We start from the raw sequence: 13,716 nt of genomic DNA on the forward strand, positions 1-13,716 counted from the left end.
CTGTGGAATTGAAATCCTTTTACTGCCTACATGAACCTCGCACTGTAGGCTAAGTGTTTAATCTTCAGATATTTCCTTTTCCTGCCATGGAGAAATGGGGAAGTAAGCCATTGAATTGCCTGGTTCATAAAGCCATTGGACTAAAACTCAATTTTGAAAACACTTCTTGATATGCAGTTGAAAAAATGTGGGTTCTCTTCCCCAGAAACTAGTGATACGACAGAATTCAGCAGATAAAACAGAGGCTAAAGAAAACCTGCATGGAAAAGACTCAATTCAGAAGGTATGGAAATGCTATAAAGAAGTCTCTGTTTTTCTGCTTCCCGTAATTAAGGAACAGGAAAGTTTTGAACCCTTTGGTACTGATAACTGAACTTGGCCATCACTGCAGGGATCCAAGATCTCAAGCCTGCTTCATAATTTTAGCATCTGCAAGAGGTTTAGAGAAGAGCCACAATTTAGAGCAGCCCTCCCAGTGTGTGTCATGAAGTGCACCATGATTTCTTGCCTCAGGTTGTTCAAAATTTCGTCTGAGCCATCTGTCTACCACTTCTCTTCCAGACAACTTAGTGCTTAAAGGCCAAGGCATTCCTCCTCACAGTGTGTGCTGGGATAGATCTCAATTTTTACTTACAGAGAATCAAGGTTTTCAGATCACTTCCTTTTGGAGTGGTCAGTGGTGCTCTTGTTCCATTAGGCTATGGCACAGTACTGTGAAAATGCAGCTTCTGGCAGTGCTGGCAGTCAGGACACAAGCATGAAACCATTACCAAGGCAGGCTGTATCAAACATTTTATGGGAAGTGGCCTTATATTTCTGTTTATTTCTGTTTTCCTTAGAATCTGACATGCCTTGTCTGTAAAGACTGTTCTTGAGTCACCTGCACAGAATGTGGCCTTTGATATCTACCACAAAAGACTCCAGTGCCAAAGCCACACAGATTCTTCACCTCTTTGTAAACTACATCAAACCAGCCCCTTTGAAGATCTGGCATTGTAATAATTGGGATGGTTTGTGCGTAGAACTTCATAAATAGGTTTTATTAGGCTGAGCAGGATAATAAATGCTTGGCATTTACAATTTAAATGTCTAACTCTGGTAGCAATCCCAGAAATAATAATTAACTAGAAACTAAATGGCTTTCTTTAATTAAAACATTTTGCCAGGAAAATAACACTGATAGCTACTTCACTTCCAAGGGTCACTATATTGAGTTTCAGCAAATGCCTCCACACCCATGACAAGAGCTCAGTCTCAGTGCAGTTTGGGTGGCTCGGTGTTGTTGGAACAACAGAGAGCACAGCATGAGCTGCAGGAGCCACTTGGGAAGGTGACTGCTGCAGGGAAGGTCCTGTGGGAAGCTCTGCACTGTTACTGCCCTGCTGTAACACCTCCTGCGGACTCACAGACCCAGAGGAATCCCTTTAAAGTGTCACTCCCTGGGTATTCCTGAAGGAAACAGGTGAACAGGGGCAAAGATAGTGTAGCCCATTTCTTAAAGTGCATGCAGTGGGCAGAGGTAACCCCACCATGTGTTTGGGAGCTGCACGCTGAGGATGCTTTGGAGCCGCAGACACTCTGGGTTAGAGTATCTTGTTCAGAGCAAGAATCACCAGTGAAAGTGGCTTGAACTTGCCAGCTCTGCAGCATGAAAATCACACAACTTTTATTAGCTCATTAGCTGTAGAATGAATGTAAAGAGATTTGTGTGACATTCTCTAATTTAGTGGAAGGGGAACAAAGAAACAATCTTAAACATTGTTCCTTACTTTGACCTCGTGTTTCACCTAACAGATTTTCTACAGTACCAGACAGCACAGCAAGCGAAGCTCTCTGGGCAGCCACCTGTGTACTTGCAGAATGAGCTCTACAGCCTCCAATTTTGTGTAGCTTTTTACATATAGGGAGTATGAGGCTATTGCACATCAATGGTAAAATAATTCTTCAGTTTAAACACGCAACTCTTAAAAATAGTTTTCTGAGAATGAGTTTTTGAGTACAGGAAGGAAAGCAAGACACACTAAGAAAAATTATTCTATGCTGGCATGCTCTAAGTATATTAAGTTTACAGCTCTTACCCATCTGACACGGTCTTTTGTAGGGCCTGAGCTTCTGTGCTGTTTTCCCTTTAGACTTCTTTACATATGCAAAAATACTGAAAATCTGTGTGGAAGCTCTGGTGACAAACCCTTTGAGACTATGACATGATGAAGGAACAAGCCATCTCAATGAATAATTTTGCAGTTTATTAGCATAGTGAAGTGTTTTGATTACTTTTGCTTAAGTGAATGACAAAGGAGCAGTTTTATCATGTACCCTGCTCATTTCACTATTATTTGTCCTATTGAAAACCATCTTTTTTTTTTCAATGAGCCATAGGCATAGCACATTCTTAGGACCAGAGGTGTTATGACACTGATATTAATTAAAAGGCTACTATAGAAATAATAGATACCCATGTGATTGAGCTGTGCTTCTCAGATGTTCAGAGTCTAGGAAAACAAACAATCCCAGAGGGGGAAAGGATATTTATATTTTAGCCTTCATAACTTGCAAGTGCTCAAGCTACCTGTGTGACTTGTTCGTGTTTGCCATGCAAACAGAATATAATAAACCTTAATGGCTCAGCACAGGAGTAAGGAAGAAGACGACAATATTTCTTACCTCTCCAGCTTAACTTTCCCAAAGCACTGCTTGCAGCCTGGCTGGGTTCACTTCAAACACAGGCTGTCTCAAATGATAGTAGATCCTCATGTTTAGCCAGCTGAATCATGTCCTTTGTGTTTCTAGAGGGCATTGCTGTTCATATCAAAATCTATTGTGTTTCTGTTAGAAGGAGTGTTAAAAAAACAGCATCTGCCTTCACTAAATGCACTATTTCTGCAAGTCACAAGGAGGGAATCTTGCCAGGCTGCTCAAAATCTCAAATACTGATTTTAAACTCTGTAATAGAGCTGAAGTATGACGAGGAATTGCAGTTCTCCTCCCCATGGCCAGACTGAAGGGGATGGTGTGAGATAATCCTAGGTGTATTAATTGACATTTAGGAGACTAATACTACAATGATAAAAAGTTCAGGTCTAGCATCAGTGAGAAACACCTCAGCCTTGTGAAAATTTAATAGGCTATCATGGATATTTTCTGCAGTTTAATGTACCCAAGTGCCAGCCATACAAATTTTTCCTGTCTGGGAACCAAACTGGAAAGTTTTCACACTATTGTATTTGTAGAAACTAGTTGTCAGTTTGATTTTTTTTTCCTCTTTTCCTTTTTTTTGTTTTTCCTTATTTTTAATTTTTTTTAATTTGCTCACCCTTTTTTCAGTTCCTCACCTTTCCCAGGACACTGATGTCCCATCTAACATTATCTGAAACAGAATCTGATGAACAGAGCTACCTTTTTTCTTCTGTGCATTAACCCCTACAAAACTTAATGCCAATGAAGGTACTGATAGGTCAGTGTAATTTTCCTTGTCATTTGAGTTTCATTCACTACACTTGGCAATGCTAAAGGATGATCTCCAGTTGGGTTCTTTCTTACAGTGGATTCAGTGGGAGAGGTGGGTGTATAATATACATTCTTAAGAGGAAAAAAGGTATCTTCATTACAGAAATATATGTATTTTAGAGTTTTTATATGAATTGACATGCATACAGGCTAATATTAATATTTTAGACCTCATTCTTACATTAGAGAGTATTTTGAACAGAATGCTAATCTTTGCAATGTGAGGCAGAATCAGAGTGTGGTTTTTTCCCCTGTGGTTAACCTTGAAGTTATTTTAGGTGGTATTTTTCTGGATATCCTGCACTGAAACAAGAGGAAGAATTTCTTCTCTATCATGCCCTTGTCTCTCTATACCCATGATGGGATGTGCCCACAGTGGTGGCTGCAGAGCAGGGCAGGCAGAGCCCTGCTGCCCCTGCACACCCCATGCATTCAGCTTTCAGAGGCATGGCACAAAGTCCCCTGGGTTTGGAGCCTCTCACCCACCTTCTGGGCTGGAGTAAAAATTCAGCTGTTTGTGCAGTTTTGACATTCAGCATGAGTTCTTTATTCAAGGCACAGGGCTTTTGTCAGACCAAAGCAATCCAAAAAGCACCTCTTGGATTGCTCAGCTCCTCTATCCACGGAAAAAAAAAAAAAAAGAAAAAGGAAACCAGTATCTGAAAAGAGCATCCTAAATTAATTTTCTGGAGTGATCTTTTTGGCTTTGGAGGCTTGACCTTCCCTTCTAATGACTCTCTAACAGCTTTGAGACACCTCGTGCTTTAAGAGCAGGAGGAGAAGCTCATCACTGGTGGGACACCAGAACAGAGAGTTCTCTACCTTTCACACTTGGCAAAGGCCAAGAACAGCATTTGTAACCATTTACTCATCCCTCCCTCAAACATTCTTTGATGATTTGATGATTCCCAAGGCGGGGGAAAGATCCATCCCTCCAGCTTGATGGGTCCTGGTCCAGCACTGAATCCTCTTCCCCTTGATGCTCCGCCCAAATATCTTCCTACTGCACATTACTTAGAGGTTTTTTTAACGGTCTGCTGACTTCTAGCATTTCTTTCTCTTCCTTAAAGTGTTCCTAAAGAAGTTACAACCTGTAAGACTTAAGCATTTACTTTTTTCTTTTCTTTTTCTTTACATTTCCACAAAGTAAAAAGCACAAAAAGCCAATTTCATCATGCAGATCAGTCTCTCCTGTTCTTGAGAAACAAGGTCTCTTCAGCTTAGAAGGATGTAGGAGCTTCTGTTTTTACAAGTAAGTCCAGCAGATGTAAACCAAAGTGGCCTCTAAACAACAGAATTGAATAAATGATGTTGGTTTTTAATGGTTATTATTCGGGGTTGCTGCAAGATCAAATATGAGTGACAACATAGAAGAAATAAAGAGGAGTGAAAGGTAATTCAGTTTGCTGTAGTGTTCCTATCTTCCATTCCACTTCTCTCTCTGCAGAGAAACACAAAGCAGCTGTTTATTCTTTTCCTACTCTCTCAGTTCTTTCCATTGTAGGTAAAAAAATCTAAGTAATTAGACTATAATATAAATGCTGGTGGTGAGCAATTGATTTTCACACTTCTCTGTAGCAGATGGAACCATAGTGCAGATAACCAGTGCAGTTGCACCACACTAATGACCACCTGAATTTTCACAAGTAATTTGTCTTTACTGCAGCATAAAACCTTTGATTTTTTAACAACCAGGAATATATTTCCCTGTTAAGGCTTTAAGCTTTGGTGACTGAATGCAACCGTTTACCTTTAAAGCCTCAATGAATATCTGCTGAAAAAAATGATAGTTTGTCCTTCAGCTTCCCTGAGTCCTCTGGTGCAATTAAGCTCCTCTACAGAGGCATCATGCTAGGATTTATCTCACCTTAGGTATTTCTAGGATAGACATCTACTGCTGGGTAGTCTAGACATGTCTTGGACTGGTCATTAATGGAGAGAAGTAAGCACTTTTTGGAGCATGATTCACCTGACCTTACCTTTGATGTCCAGATGAGAAGATCCATGTTTCTACAATACTCATTCCTCTTCTGTTATAACAGACATCAGGTGCTGGATTTACTTTATTGACTTTGCAAATGCAGTCAAGCACAGAAAAGAATGGAAACCTACCATGAAGAAATTAATAGGCAGATTTCCTGACAAATTTGGCCAGTAGTGTTGTAAATAGCTACAATAATGGTAATCTTTGGGACAGGACACCCTCACCTTCGCCCTCATGAGGATTTCCTATATATTAAAATGCAAGGGGTGGTAACTGTGGTACTTACATTTGTGTAACAGAGGATGGTGGGGGGTGTTGTGAACCAAGGAAATGCTTAAGGGAGTCACAAGAGAAATGTGGCAGAAAGCTCTGTGAAAGACTCGACAGATGAAAGAAACTTCATGTTGACTCCTGCAGGCCCTCAGGAGCACTCAAAGCAGACTCTGGCAATAGACTCTGAGCAGACGTGTGAGAGCTTTTCGTCAGCCTGGCAGGTGGTGGTGGTGGTGGGATGTCCTGTGAAAGGGAATTGCTGCTGGAGCAGAAACGCAGCCTGGAGCAGGGTCTGAGTGTCTGGCCACATGAGCACACTCACCCTGCACTGCTGCAAGTGCATTGTCACCCAAGTACACCCAACTCAATGTACCCAGAGTCACCTGAGTCTGAAATAAATGAGACACAACATAAGACACAGGGTCACAGAACCTTTCTTGCTGCTGGTCAGCCCTTGCTGCTGAGACACGTGTAGGGAGGTCCCGTTTATGACTCCTGGTGAAGCCTAGATACAAAATGACCCCAACCCCTGCAGCTGTAGGGACACAGGGAAGACTGGAGGAAAGCCAGAGGCCCCCAGAACTTGCCACAGCACCATTTACTCAGCCTACCTGATTGACAAAACCCAGCCAGCAGCAAGGAGCTGCACAGGAAAGCAGTGGGCTTGTGGTGGAGAGTGGTGGGAGCCTATGTGGGGACTTAACAACTCTGTCTCTTGGCAAAAGGTGGGCCAGCATGGATGGATGGATGGATGAATGGATGGAGGGAGAGATGTAGATAGCTGGATAGGTAAGTAAACAGATGGAATATTTTGCAGCTGTGTGGCCAAGATAAAAGCAGTTTTGTGGGCTGGATGTGCTCAGCTGGCAGACCTGGGGTCCTCCCTGCCTGGTTAAGCTGCAACCTTCTTCCTTTCTTTGGAGAGCACCAAGCCCCTGATGAGAGGCCATGGTTATGGCAGAAGGGACAGCCTGGGTTGGGCCTGTATTGCTGCTTTTCTTTGGCTTTTTAGGAGGCATTAAGGTGTAGGTAGGTGGTGGGTGTGCTGGGAGCAACAGGGAAAGGGATCATGAGGTCTTGTCTCATCCAAAGCATGAGATATGTGCCTGGGAGCAGAGGGCATGGAGGCAAAGTCCTTGTCCCCCTGAATTCGATTTTTTTCATCTGAAGCAATTCACCATGAGGGATGAAAGAGCCAGGACAGGAATGTGTGCCCGATTAGTGGAGAGTTTGAGCCCAATTAGCAGTTAATTGAGATGCTGTAAGGCACACATCACACCCACACTGCAGCAGCTTCTAAAACCAACTCAGCTTTTGTTGCCACTTTTCTGTTATTTCACTAAAGCAGTTTTAAGGGTGGAGGTGGTGTTTTTGTTAGGTCTGGTATAAAATTAAGCTTGTGCACATGCATGAATTTAGAGCTGTTCTCCCCCCCAGGCCGCCCCGAATCCCAGAACGCATTGCTATCAGTCCCAGAAGGTGTTTTGTGTACACCTCCTCTGAGCGAGATAGTGCTGTCGGGGTCTGCACCTCTGGATACGGCAGGGAAATGACAGGGGCCGGATCCACAGGGCAAAGGCATTAACTCTGTGCTTCTCATCACTGCCTGACTGCTCCGACAGATAACCCTGCGCATCCCAAAGCCTCAGCCCGCACTGCCGGGGCGGTGATGGCCCTGGGGGTGCTGCCTGGGTGATCCAGAGCCAGGTTGCCAGGGGGGTGTTGCTGGGTAGGTGTCCCTCAGCTGCTGGCTGGCAGGGCACTCCTGCAGCACTTGTACTGCCATCAGAAACTGGTTTTCAGGAACAGACATCCCCAGAGGCTGTTCCAGCAGCAATCAGTTTATTCCAACTGTATCTAACTGTGTCTGGAGGCAGAAGTCCCGTTTCCCCTCCCCAAATGGGAGACCAGTGATTCCCTGCCTCACAGAGGTGCTCCAGAGTTGGTTAGAAATAGCCTCATGCAGGTTTCACACACAAACAGTGGGGAACAGCCCATCGCTGCTGCTCTTTACCTAAGGTAATGCACAGGTGTATGGAAGAAAAAGGGGCCTCTGTGGCTTGGGGAACCCCCAAGATGCACCTCCACCATGAAAAAATCCTCCTCAATAACTCTCACTCCATCACTTTATGGCCTTAGTGGCAGAGGGCAGACACTGTGTGGTTTTGTTTTGTCCTCTGCTCCAGTGGCACATTCCTCAGGGCTACCTCTGATCTCATGGGGGATTTGGGGTGAGTACTGAACCAGGCAGGTGGCCTGAGGCAGCCCTGGGCCTGGTGGCCAGGGCCAGGCAGGGTCCCAAGCAGGGCTCTCTCCACAGTTACTGTGGGCAGCTTCTGGACATGGCAGTATGAGCTGGAATAACATGGAAATGCAATCTAAGGACACGCATGAGACACAAAGATATCCCTGTTATCAATGGAAGCAGGAATGAGTGGTGTCTGCCCATCCTGGAACTGGGGAGCTGGGAAAGATGCAGGCACCATCTGCACATCAGTAACTTGACAGCAGTACAGTTTAGGAAAAAACTGACATAAGTTTTAGATTTTATTCATTCGTACATTATTTACAGCAGTTGCTTTCATATTACAATTCTCTTTCATCTTTTCAGTTTTCACTTATAAAAAATTAACCAAATAAACCTTATATAACCAAATTTATCACAGCAGGTCTGGTTAATTTTCACAGTTACAGCGGCCATCAGGAACAGAACTTAAGTACCTACAAGTCATTTGTCCAGAGCACCTCGCCTGCCCCTGCCTGAGGACACCCTGCTGTCCCTCGAGAGCTGGCTGGCTCCCGGGGCTCTGCCGATGGAGAGACCTCGCTGCATCGGGGTCACGCTTTTTTAGGCTGGAGCTCAAAAGCCTAAAGCACACCAAAGTATAATTTGCACACATCTTAACACCCTACCACGCCAGGGGAACGATTTGCATTGGTACCTTGATGGTATGCAAACAGCTTTCCAACAGAGCTGACTCCTGCTTCTCTCCACAGAAAATAAGAGTAATTGATTCTATTTTCTGCCGTTGCTGAGCCCCAGAAGTGCAGTAGCAGACTGCACTGGGGTACAAGACTGCGGCAATGAGCATTTACCTTCCTCTGTGTGACTCTGACAGCTCTTCCTTATGTCTGTCCCACCAGGAACAGCACTTGCAATAACTCACCCTTAACTTTGGTGAAAAACCTGCACTGTGTAAGGGCTCACAATGACTCGGCTCTAGGGACCCCACATGGGCAGGTTCTCTGCCAAGGTGACATCCAGTTCCAGAGACTGATGGCCTTCCCTAGTACTTAATCCTGCTCCCCAGGTGCAACAGCACCCTTAGGAACACGCTGCTGCCAGTGTGCTCCTAACAGCATCACCTTCATTAACTATCTCCCTGGGCTCTCCCCCACGTGCTCTTTTGCTTTACAGTGGTAATTATTGCTGTTTTAGAATAGGTTTGTTTTTTCTTTGAGGACTTGTAGCCACTTCCTGTTACAAAGTACAGTACAGACTATGCTGAACATAGAAAACACAAGACTCATTTCACATTGGTCTTGTACAACGGCGAGGAGATGCAGAGTAAGGGGCTGTTTGGGGGAATCCAAGTTTCTATTCAGACGTGAGTGAGTAAGCCACTGCCTTAAACGTGAGCAGTTCTGGGAAGCAATTTAGCCTGTTTGTTGTTTTTTTTTTTAAACTGACATTGGACATTTTCCAAATGCATATCACACATCTGCTTAACACTACCAAAAATATTTTTTTTCCTTTACTGCATTTGTCTCAAGAAGACTTTTGCTTTAATAAAATAATACAAGCACACAAACTGCTTAAAGCTAACAGCCCAGCACAATCATAAGTACAACTCACAAAGCAAGTGATGCTTTGTTAAACCTAATTACATTAAAAAAAAAATCAAATATACATATTACAAGGCAAAAGGATTAAGCTTTGGAGGAAAAGAAATTGGAAACAATGTTAGCTATAATTTCATTATGCTTACATAGAAGTAGCTGCTTCTGCATTCAAACGTGTTACTCGTAAATAAATTTACAGTTGCATTATGTATTTGTTATGCTCTTGGTCTCACTAGGTCTCTGTCTTCTACTATTTAGATGTTAATAGCATGTTCTCTCCTGCAGGTGACCATTTTGCAATACAAAGACAGCACTGAACAATGATTTTTAACTGTGATGAAACTCCAAATACTGACTTGGAGCTTGTTATTTTAAACAATACTGTGTTTTGACTAAACTCTCAGTTGTTCAAATTAATCTGGTTTATTTTTAATGAAAGGTACTCCCAAGCACCATTTGGGTAACAGGTTTTGGTGGGAGATAAGCATAAGCTCTATTGCATAGTCTCTATGACTGAGGGATGCAAGAGCACACCAATTTTTCCTCAAGATTCTATGTGGATCTATTTTGAGGGAGAAAAACCCAAAAATTTTCCTTTTGCATTTTAAAGCTTATTTAACACTTAGCATTACTTCATTTTCTTTATGTGGTACAGTATATTCCACTGCAAGACTCCAGTTAGTGTGGAATTAAAATGCCTTTATTAAGCTTTAAGTAGAGTGCATACCAAGAGCATCACACCAGCACTAATGAAACACAGGCCCCAGCACACCCAAAGTGAGATTGTTAATTCAGAGGTAACCAGAGCTGGTTCCTGCCTTTGCGTATTTGGCAATTTGGAAGTCCCTGCAGTCAGCTGCTACCCATTTGCACCTCAGCCAGCAAATCTGGCAAATTAAAAGGCAGCAGACCTGCATCACATACGGGTGTGGATCAGTGAGCAACAGCAGCAGCAAGGGTCGGGACAAGGTTCTGCAGAACCACAGTTCCCGTGGGGATTCTGACCGCAGCACTTTCTGTTCTCCCAGTTGGCCACAGCAGGGACAGGGCCCGAGACCCCCCTGGCACCAAACACTTTCTGTTCCCACTGCAGGTGTACAGCACCAGGACCCCACCAGGCACATCCCAACCCCAGCTGTCACCTGCTGACCCTTAGTCCTGCCTCTCCTACACAGGGACTATTAAATTCTGACATGACCTAAAGAATCATCCTCATTTCCCATGGGGAGGAACGCAGGAGCAAAATGACCCCAGGTCCCAGCCCTGGGGACAGATGTCCCCAGGGTCATTTGCCCCTGCCTTTGCTGAAAGGCAATTCTGAAACAAGTGCTGCAGGCTGTACCCACACACAGGACCACGAGGAAGGATCACTTCTGGAGAAAGGTAAAGGCTTTCTCAGAAACAGCATCCCACATCTTGCATGGGGACAGGGAGGGGAGGGAAAAGAACAGCTTTCCACTGATGGCAATGCCCTGGACCTTTCTGCATCTCCTAGCAGAGACACAGTTGCCATTCCTAAGCATCCTGCAGGTGCTGTCTGCTGCACAGAGGGAAAACACAGCATGAATTTAAAACAAATACAAATTTAAGGGTTTCAAGTTAGGTTAGAAACCACTTTCTTTGTTGGTTTGATTGCTTAGCATTATCAGCCTGGATCTGTTCGGGGCCAAGCTTCTCGGAGAGCTTATTGCCAAATATGACGTGCTTGAGATGCCAGTTTGCTCAGGATGTGGAGGGAGTTCCCACTCACTCCACTGGGAATGGCCCACCCAGGCTGTGCTGGAAGGCCTGGGGCAACCCCAAGGCGGTGGACCTCAGCCACAGTAATGCAAATTTTCCCTTCCTTCCTCCTTTGTTTGTTTTCTTTTTTTTAACTTTTAGACATGACACCTAGTGCTTTCCTCAGGGAGCACGGGCTCTGTCCCAGGCCCCTCCAAGCAAAGGACACTTGAGCAGTGTCTAGTGCACAGGGATTAGCAAAAAAAAAAGCCCCACTCTAAGGAGAGAGCAGCCAGATGAGGAAAATGCATCTCTGCAGGCAGCATGAGGGCAGGGGGCTGTGAGAGCCCACCTGCACTGCAAAGTAAGAGCAGCTATGGGCAGTGTCTTCACATCTCTAACACATCCTCCAGCTGAATCTGAACTGGTCTTCCTTAGCCACGTTTACCAGCAGAGGCTCAAAATCCAAGAGACATTCCACTCTTCCACACACTCCTGGCCAGCATCGTCGCTGGAAAGAGAAACCCCCAAAATAAATCAGGAAAATCCCCTCCCACCTCACACTGATGTGGGTCTCTGTTGGAATCAAAACTCATGGACTGGCAATAGGTCCAGATAACCACCTCTTCTGCTCAGGACCAACCCCACAACCACCTTGTGCTGCTCCTCACCCAACCAGCCATTGAACTCAGATGAGGAGAGTCAGGAAATGATGTTCAGGCTCAGAGAAAGGGCTGTACTGATCTTCTCCAAGCACTTTGTTTAAACCAGTGCACCCTGAAAGATGCAGAGAAGAGGGATGGATCTGCCAAAGGCAGCTCGACCTCAATGTGTCCCCCTGTAGCTGCACTGTGGCCTGCCCACACACTTCCCTGGCAGCAGGTGAGCCTGGTCCAGAACCCAGCAACCCTGAATCCAGAGCTGTGCCTGAGCTATCACATTTAGGGAAACTTCCCATGAATGCAGACAAAACAAAAGTATCATGTAGTGCTTTAAAGTCCATCCTTGCCTAATCCTATTCAGAGCAGCTCTGGGCGGGGAGAGCAGCAACAACACAGGAGCTTGTGCACCCCTGTCCCACCACTGCTACCAGGGACACAGCTCTGGCAGCCCGCTCCCTCTTCCAAGGAGAGCAAATCCCAGCCTATTTGGCAGTCAGCCCTTTCCTTCAGAAACAAGCTGTCCTGGCTGGAGAGCTGGGAGCAACCAGCTGGATTTCTTCCAAAAAGCCTGGTCACAAAGCAACTGGCAGAAGCCTTAAGGGAATAAATTTTCTTGGCAGCTATCGGCCAACTGGCAACAACTCAATCCTTATCAGTGCATTTCCATGTGCCAGGGAGGAATGCAGACAGCACCCCCAAAGCCACACCTTTCCAAAGCACCTCTTCCCCAGGAAACTCAACAGGTATTACGATCAGATACTGTAATATCATCAGTTAAAATTTACACGTTTTAAAAGAAAATACTGGTAACTTGACGGTACTTCTGTGTCTGTGGGATCTGGTGGGATTTATTCCAGGTTTGGATTTTCTGACAGGATGTGGAGTTTTATTACAAAGGCACAGGTATCAAATAAAACCAGCAACATTAGTTTAATTAAATAGCCTAATAAAAAAAATTAATGCTCAATTTAGACTTTACATATTCCTCCCTTATTAAGAGACTAGTTTTTGTTTTTTGTTTTTTTTTTTTTTACCCCTCTGGAAAGGTTTTAGTGCAGTGATTATATAGCAACAGAAAAATAAACTAAAAAAGGCACAAACTTTTGTGTTTTTTCTTTCAACTTTTGCTAACACTTTATATTTGTCTGTTTTACTTCGGTTAATAAATCACTGAATGCAGCAAGAAAATATTCTGCCGATTTCTGTACACTATACAAGAACCCCTACCAACAGTACATTATTTTAGCTTCAGGAGAAATGTACAGCATAGAAAGACTTTAAAAAATATAGTGCCCCATACAGAAATTTTGTTAATTAAACTCATGGTCTCTTGCTACAGTGTCCTTCACCATCCTCATTACCCCCTTATTGCTGGGACACACACTGGGACTCAGCCCCTCCGACTCCTCACAGGCTGGACTGAGCCAAGCACTGAAAGAGCAACTGGGGTTGTGCCAAGTGGCTCCTCCGTCCCCAGCATCAGTGCCTGGCCCATGGCCCTGCAGGGATGGGCTGAGCCCCTCTGCTCTCTGTCAGCATCACCGGCCACGCCTCAGTGCTGGGAAAGCTTCCGGCTGGAGAGGAAAGGGCAGCTCCCAGTAGGAGTGGGACAGACAGCACCCCATGTCCAAGGTCCATGCTGTCTGTCCCTCCACCTGCCCCAGGGCTCCTGTCCTCTCCACACACCCCAAGGCTCCTTCCTCCTGGGGCTCTCCTGCTGACTCTTCC

This window comes from Coloeus monedula (genome assembly GCF_965178545.1).
Source record: "Coloeus monedula genome assembly, chromosome: 5".
In the NCBI taxonomy this organism is placed as follows: domain Eukaryota; kingdom Metazoa; phylum Chordata; class Aves; order Passeriformes; family Corvidae; genus Coloeus; species Coloeus monedula.